This window comes from Musca domestica, unplaced genomic scaffold, assembly GCF_030504385.1.
Source record: "Musca domestica strain aabys unplaced genomic scaffold, Musca_domestica.polishedcontigs.V.1.1 92, whole genome shotgun sequence".
In the NCBI taxonomy this organism is placed as follows: domain Eukaryota; kingdom Metazoa; phylum Arthropoda; class Insecta; order Diptera; family Muscidae; genus Musca; species Musca domestica.
Genome location: NW_026712441.1, coordinates 1,134,466 through 1,143,610, shown reverse-complemented (window position 1 = coordinate 1,143,610; position 9,145 = coordinate 1,134,466).

Genomic DNA, 9,145 nt, shown 5'->3' with positions numbered 1-9,145 from the left:
GATAGTCGCAAATTTGAGAAGGAACTTTGAAGTTGGGAATGATTGTTTAAGTAGTTCTATTGTTCATCCCAATATATTGAGGGATTTGTCATTCAAAGCAAAAGGGTTTAATATCTATCTATTGTAGCATATCACATGGTCTACCCCGCCCAACTACATTATGTTTCTAGGATAATTTTGATCATGCATTGAATTCGGTTTCTTTTACGCATCTTTCCGTAAGGTAGGTAATTATTCTTCAACGTTTTCGAAATAATTATAACAGCGTAACGAATCAATTTTTCCCAGTGTAAGGCCATTAAAATGTGCGAATGTCCTTATAGCACATTTTTAAGTTTATTTGTGCGCGTACATATATAAAACATACATAAGTATATTTCTTGTGTATGTGTGTGTGTGCGTCAAAATCGTTGTATACAAATGCAAAACCAATAGTGTAAACAACTGCAACAACATCGACAAAACTTAGAAACAACCAAACGTAGTTATCGATTTTTAAAAACTTCCCCTACTTCTTCAATAGATATTGGAATTTTATTATTGTCATGCATATGTATGTGTATGTGTGTGTACAATTCTTTCAACTCCTACCGATGGCTTCCTTTATTGTCTGCTGAGTAGAAATGTTTCTTTTCGGCAAAATTCGCCACCCATAAGGGTAGTTTTATGGCCAATATACACATTATTTGCTGAGAGTATTGTCATGGTGTTGGTGCTTTGACTGAGAGTCAGTCGATGTTGGTGTTGGTATTCCTGCTAAATGCTCTGTGTCTGCTAGAGACGTCGCTGTCTTGCCATAAGATGTCAGGGGATATATCAGCATAAATTCATCCCTTAAAAGTGAACAGTGATATCCTGCTGTGAGCACGTGTGTATGTGTGTTTGGGCATGTGCATTTGTATTGGTATTGGTATGAGTGTCAATATGCTGCCATGCCATATTGTTACTGCTAAAATGGTTCTCATTGCTGTTGGTTCTGCTTGAATTTTTCTGTTAGTAGCTATCACTCACTCCCTGCTACCGGTCTCTTTTCGTTTTTTCCTGCGCTCCTCCTTCAACCAAAAACTCTCACATCACATCTGGAATGGAATGTTGGCATTGTTTTTATTCTACGCTGAAGAAGATTTAGCCACATGTGTATGGAATGCATGTTGGTTCGTTGTCGAGGCCATAAAGAGTTCTTCTAAATCGCAGTTTGGCCATTTCTGTTTTTCGTTTTTGCGCCATTCCCGATCTATGATGCCACCACCAGCTTCCTTTCTCTGTGTCCTCTGGAATCCCATCTCCTTTTTTGCTGATGTATTTTTTCTGTTTTTGCTCTAAGCCATTGTTGGATACCATCAGTGCATTGTATCAACATCAATAAGGATAGACATTTCTAGGATGATATGCGCAGGATAGTGTTTTTTGCCACTCTCCATTCGGATTATAATGAACACGTGCTTGCCACTTTATGATGGAACTTTGACATTTAGCGAATTCCAAGGAAGCAAAAACCTAAGCACAACCATTCAAACGCAAATTGGAGAAGAAGAAAATGCCGTTATCACCTCTTGGAGTGCAATGAAATACGGACGCAATGTGCTTCGTTAAGGATAAGGAAATATCCTTATGGTATTGTTTGGACTATCACATTGGCTATTGATTGGAATCACCCTTCCTTGGTTTTGGTTGTATCATTTTGGAATTTAAATTGCAAATGCATGGCGTTAAAAGCATTTGCTGATCAAAAGCCATAAAATGTGTCCCAATTGGAAATATTTTTAACCATGCACACTTCAATCGTTCTTAAAGGGGTTTCATTTAAAACTACAATGTAAAATTACAATTAGAACAAACTTTTTCTTTGTTATGGAATACTCTATTCTTATAAATATTTTAAAATGCATCCCAGATGAATAAGACATAACGAATAAATTAGTTGAATATACTTTACAGAAATCCCTTCAATGCGGAAGATATTATGTAAGGGACAAATATGCTGGGTGCTATTCCCAAAAGTGGACCGATATGACCCATTTTCTGTACCAATAGTTATATCGTAAATGTGGCAAAATATGTTTTAAACAATAGGAGACCCTTGGTATATGGTCAAACCAGTAGAGAGGGACTTAAACACGATATCGGATGAAACATGTATATGGGATCTATAGGTATATCTTAACCGGTTTTCATCATATATGACACAATTTCTTCTATTTCTGTTGTATTCGGTCGTATGTGCCGAAATGTATTCAATTCGGACCCATTCTAAAGATATATATGGGAACTATATACAAATCTGAATCGATCTCGATATTTCCCCGAATATCGTTGTTACGGAAGGCATATTAGGGCTGTGGAGAACAAAAATATCAAATCTGATGGACAATATATATGGGAGCTATAGCTATATCTGAACCGATTTCTAGGCTCAATTTTGTTGTATGTATCAAATCTCATCATATTTGGACTAATATAACACGTTTGGTGCACCATAAAAGGCAAATCGGACGAAGATATATACGAGAGCTATACCTAAATTTTGACCGATTATCTCCAATTTCAATACGGATTGTTCTTGGGCCAAACCAATAGTTTGTATAAAATTTCCTCTAACTCGGGCAATAAATGCGACCTGTAGTTTGTTTACAAAAATACACGGACAGGCAGAAGGACGGACATGCATAAATCGTCTTAGAATGTGATTCTATGCAGATCATCAAAAGGACCTATGGGTCTATCTCGTTTCCCTCTCTATGTTACAAACGAATGAACAAAGATATACAGGGTGAGATAAAAAATTGCAACAAAGTCAAACGCCATAATTTTTAATTATTTTTTTTTTTTTAATTTTATTGAATGAAAGCAAAAATGTCGGAAATAGCATCAAATTTTATAATAAGTTTAGTTTAGTTCAAATTGGTCACCATTGACACGAATTGTGGCCTTCAAACGGCCACTGAAAACGTCACACGCTGCCCCAATGTTGCTCTGCGGCATTTTGGTCCATCCTCGGCGAAGTGTTGCTTGAGGTGATCGACACTTCGGTATTTTTTAGTGCCAACCTTGCTTTCCAAAATACTCCAGACACAATAATCCAACGGATTGGTATCCGGAGATTTTGGTGGCCATCGTGCACTGGAAATGAAGCAAGGAACCTCATTTTGTAACCATTCTTGGGTGGCGCGTGCTGAGTGCGATGGCGCTGAGTCCTGTTGGAAAATCCAAGATCTGCGGCCAAAATCTTTGCGGGCCCAAGGTTTTTGTACACCCTCAAGAATATTTTCGCGATAATATTCGGCATTTATTCTGATGTCACGGTCGATTAATACGAGCGGAGAGCGACCATCGGATGTTATGGCGGCCCACACCATCACCATGGCCGCCGTTTGAGTTCTGGTGGCCAACCGAAGGTGCACATTTTCAGTTGACCTCTTTGACAACTAAACACGATCATTTTGTTTGTTTACAAACTGCTGAACAACGAATGCTTTCTCATCGGAGAAAACCGAATTCGGCAGTTCACCACTTTCGCCCAAACGATGCAACTATTTAGCTCTTTTGAGTCTATTTTCTTTCTGTTGCGGTTTAAATTCTTTCACTTTTTGGAATTTTAATGGCTTTAACCCGAGCTAATTTTTTTAATATTTTTCCGAATGGAATATTGCGATATGTTCAGCTCACGAGCCATTTTTCGTGCAATGCTACGCGGGTTTCGATGAAGTCGCTTCTTTACTCTAACGATAGCCACTTTTGATTTTCCAGTCAAATATAAAGAAATCACACTACCACGCTTGAATTCCATCACGAATAACTTTTTTTCTGGAAAACTATCACCAAAATGCTGTCACTGGAATCATTTTAACAGCTGTCGGAGGAGTGGCTTAAAAATGACAGCAGTCTGAAGTTGGTTGTAGTTTTTTTCATCTCACCCTGAATATATATGACAAAATTAAAAAATATCCCTAAAAATATGCACTTTTAATTTTTTTAAATTTTATCCTTTTCTGGCATGGCCTCTTGCCGAATTGGTAATAATTGCCAAAATTAGTCAAGCGGTCCTTGAGTAAAAAATGTTCAAACTCACATGAAATTCTTTGATATATAAGATTTATATAATTTACTATATATGCGATATACTGGATATCAGTGAAGTGATTTGATTTCGTTGATAAATATAGCCAATAATCGAAGATACAGTAAATCATATAGAGATTTGCGAGACCTCACTGTTTCGATGAAAAGCCATGATAAAACTATGTGGCATTATATCGAGAATGAAATGAAAATAAAATGTTCAATACGCATCGGTAAAATTGTTGAATGTGAAATTTCTGTTCTTTCCGCAAATTGTAGTGTTCATATAGGTCCACATAACTCCTTTTGCCGACGAACGAATATTTATTCTCAGCCAATGTTCGATGATTTAAATATATTTTGACTTCTGTTATGATTATTCAAATTGTACACCTTCTATGGAGAAGGTTCCAATATTGTCCATTTCAACGTGTCAGGTTTGGACTATATTGGTTACTTCTTTCAATTTATATGAGATATGTGATCATTTTTAATTTTTTAAATGTGAGTAAGGTACCAGATATAGTAAACCGAAGCATTAAATTTTCATACTTCATCTAATACAGATAAAAATATTGGAAATCAGAAAATCGAGCACTTATATGCAATTTTATGCGAATTTCTCAGGTTTCTGGTTGAGAGAAATATTTAGATATAGCAGGTTGTAAAGAATCACTGACTTGTTTCGCAAGTTATAACATACTTGCTGAACCCGGTGCGCTTCGCTACCCCTTTTGATTTTATATGCATTCAAAATTTTATTTACAAATATATGATGGTTAAAAAAAAAACAAATTTAAAATTAAAAAAAATTGTTGCACTACTATAATGCGTAAATAACCAAAACCATTAGAAAAGCAGTAACATGACATACATACACGAAGGGTTTGTCCTTCGGATTTATTTATTTCATAGCAAATATCGGCCGAAATATATATGTTAGCTATACCCAAACCTCAACTGATTTCAATATAATTTGGCAATTTTTTCTGGTGCCAGATTTTGTCTCCCTCGCTTTGGGTGCATCAAATATGTGAAATCGGCTGAGTATATATATGGGAGCTATAAACAAATCTGAGCGTATTTGAATATAATTTGTCAAATTTATTTTTGTACCAAATTTAGCCACTCATGCCGAATTTCGTTGGAATCGGAAATACGTATCGTGTTTTGTGGATCAAATATGTGAAATCGGCGGAAAATATATATGGGAGCTATATCCAAATCTGAACCGATTTTAATATAATTTGACTAATTTATTTTCTAATCAAAATCCCGTTACATATTCCATATTTCTTTGGAATCGAACATACATATCGTGTATGGTGCATCAAATACATGAAATCGGTCGAAAATATATATGGGAGCTATATCCAAATCTGAATCGATTTCAATTTAATTTGACAAATTCTTACACAAATTCTACTTATTTTAAATTTCATTACAATTGGAAATACATATCGTGTTTGGTCCACCAAATACATGAAATCGGCCGAAAATGTATATGGGACCTATATCCAAATCTGAACCGATTTCAATATAATTTGACAAATTTATTTTCGGATTAAATCCCGTCACACATTCCAAATTTTATTGGAATCGAACATTCATATTGCGTTTGAGGCATCAAATGAACAAAATCGGTCGAAAATATATATGGGAGCTATATCCAAATCTGAACGATTCTGTTACATATTAAAAATTTGGAGACCGTATCATCAACCAATCAATAGATTTTATATGCACATATCTCCAGTTCCAAGTGGAAATTCAAAATGTATATAGCCTAAGTTACTTTCAGGCGATGTTGCAGTATATATGGAAATTTTCAGGAAAATCTATTCAGCGGTTTTCGAGTCCATAAATTACAAACAAACAAACATACAAACATTTTCCTCTTTTTTAGATATAGATAAAAGTATTGAAAATTTTGACCCTGTGTGCGCGTTACCAAGAGGGGTCTGCAGATATATGTCATATTCACAACAGACGATGTGTTAGCAAAAATGTTTGTGTGTGTGAGTTTTGTAGAGAGTTGGATGCTTATTTCGATTTCCTTTTTCAGAACATTGACCCTATCTGGGGAAGGTACCATAACGAATGGTCTGATCACTATCATCTTTATAACAGATCTTGTGTTGATAGAAATAATGAGATGTGACAAGTCTGAGTGGAATCGGATGTTGATTTCGCGTTTTATGAAATTCATGGATTTTCAAAATGTTTACACTTTGTCGGGGAATTACCAGAATGAGGGGGCCAGATAAATTCCATCTTAACCCCTCACTCTGGGTTAGTAAAAATATTGTGATGAGTGTAATTGGAAGACAATTGGACTTATATTTAAGAGTTATAGTTATTCAAAATGTTGACCATTTGTGGGGGAGGTACTTGATGCAATGGACCGATATTGTATATTTTCTCACTTGAGCTAGCACTGATGCAAATATTAGGATTTGCAAGGTTGGAAAAAAATCGGAATATCCTTTCTGTTTCTGTGCAGTAAAATATTTATTTGAAAATCTTGACGTTTTGTGAGGGAGGTACCAAAAGGACTAGACCGATAGTGCCCATCTCCGAACTCGATCTAAGTTTGATAATAATATTACGATGTACCAAGTTTGGACCAAATCGGACGGACGTCACTTGTTCGACTCCAAATGTTTTGAAACGGATTTGGTTCAAAGATATCTAGGTTTTAAAACGGTTATTTCGATGAGGCGCGTTTTGGCCGTACCAAATGATATACATTCTGTTTCTGTGCAGTAAAATATTTATTTGAAAATCTTGACGTTTTGTGAGGGAGGTACAAAAAGGAGTGGACCGATAGTGCCCATCTCCGAACTCGATCTAAGTTTGATAGTAATCTTACGATGTATCAAGTTTGGACCAAATCGGACGTATATCGCTAGTCGACTCCAAATTGTCCGTATCAAATGATATATATCCTCATATGGCTATGGCTGAGGGAATAAAAAACGAGGACAATATACGTTACATAGTCCGGAGGCTCTCTAAATTCCTACCATCTTTAAAACTAGAACTCCGATTTCATTATGGTATATAACATTTTTCTAAGTGTATTATACACCCTCCCAAAAAAATACAATTATGCATATATATGTGTGTATGCGTTTGTCTTCCTATGCATGTGAGACATGCATACCAAATAATGAAAACAAAAGCCATGCTGTTCTGTGGTATTTGCCCATCAAACAAAAAGTATGCGCATGCTCCGCAAGGACATTGTAAACCATAATACAGACATTGGCCACCATTCATGTGGATGCTGTAGCATCAGCATCCATGCTGCCGCTTGGCCGTTCTATCCAAAACAATGTGGATCGTGGAATACCCATTACCGGATGGAACAGCAAATACCAATACTATGGCAAAAGGTAAACTGCAAAGCATCAACGGTTTTATTCCAATCAACACTTGCCACAAGTTCCCCCATAACGGAGCAATACAGCCAACATTGACTTGCAACTGTTCTCTTTGGTGGCATCGTCGTCGTTGTCGTCTTTGAATCTCAGCTGCGAATTTTCAACACCTTCACACAGTATCAACTGAGATTTGCCAGTTTATTTTACGCTGACACGCAACGCCAAGGTGTAGTACGAACGAAAGTACGCTGCTTAGTGAAAGAAGGAAAAAAAGCATACCATGAATATTTGCCGCCAGTTGTCAACCATCCAGTAGCCTGTCGTCGTCGTGGTGAGTGTCAAACGTTTAAAAATTGTATGAACGGAACGCGACCGTAACCATTGCTGGCAACGTTTAACATTTGATGGCTAAATAAAACGGCGAATATATGTTAAATCTACAGCTTGAAAATGATGATGGCGATGATGGCAATTGACTGCTTCTTTGTGTGACGAAACAAAACAGGACCACATGGACATGTAAACTATCAGGATGATAATAATGTTGACAAAGCAAATGATGTTAAAGGTGTCACAAACTTTGAATACCGCCATAAAATGTCTACTAAATGTGTGTATCATAAATGTGTGTGTGTTTGTGTGTGTTTACATATGCAAAAGTTTCGGAGTATGTATGTTTGCCTACCATAACTGTGTCCTTTTGCCAAAGTCCTCGATGAAAAGTTTTGCAAGTGATTGACTGCAGTTTTTAGTTTTCGAAATGCAAAAGCAATTGAGATTAATTGGAAGCATTTATTTTATTACGAACAAAAAACAAAAACAACATCGGCAACAAAACAGACAATAATGGCAAATGTTACAAGGATATCCTTGCATCGGCAACAACAACAACCAAACAACAAAGTGTCAGTGAACAGTAGAAAAGTATCATCATCATTCATACATTTATGATGTGATAAATGACCATCAATAATTCAAGATAACATTAAAAAGAAAACGAGAAAGAAGGAGAAAAGAGAAGACGAGAGGAAGAACTAACGCCAGCTACTTTATTTGGATTGTGGTAAATGTTGAGTGTCCTTTATTGCCTGCCTCATATGAAGGATGTCGGCTGCTCGTGTGTTTGGCTGGTTGGGTGAGTGTGTGTGTGTGTGTGAGAAAAATAAATGTGCTTGAAAACTGAAATAAAATTCATCAAATGATGTCCATAAATAACACAATATTATAGCATCTTATCACAATTCGAACACTTAAAACTAACCAGCACTCACACAATGGTATGTATGTATGTGTGTGTGTTTTATAAGCATAAATAATGAGCGGATTTGAAGAATTACTGGACAAGGAATATCAATTTATTGATGGATTCCTATTCATTAGGTGGCTTAATAAAGAATAGTATTTTAAGACGCTTTCTTAAGCTGGATGAAATTGGCGATGCTTATTGGGAAATTAACGAACTAGGAAAGTAGAATATATATAATTTTGATAGTTTCTACTATAAGTGGATTTGTGTTAACCAGCCCTGGGAGCCATTTTTGATTGGACTCCGACACTGTAGTCACCTTTTAGGCCGACTCCGAAAAGATATTTATTTAAGCTGTTAGTTTTCTCACATAGCTTTGAATTATTATATATTAATCTAGTCATCCGAACTGAATATAGAGCCTTCAACATACCATAGAAATAAGGTGGCAGCA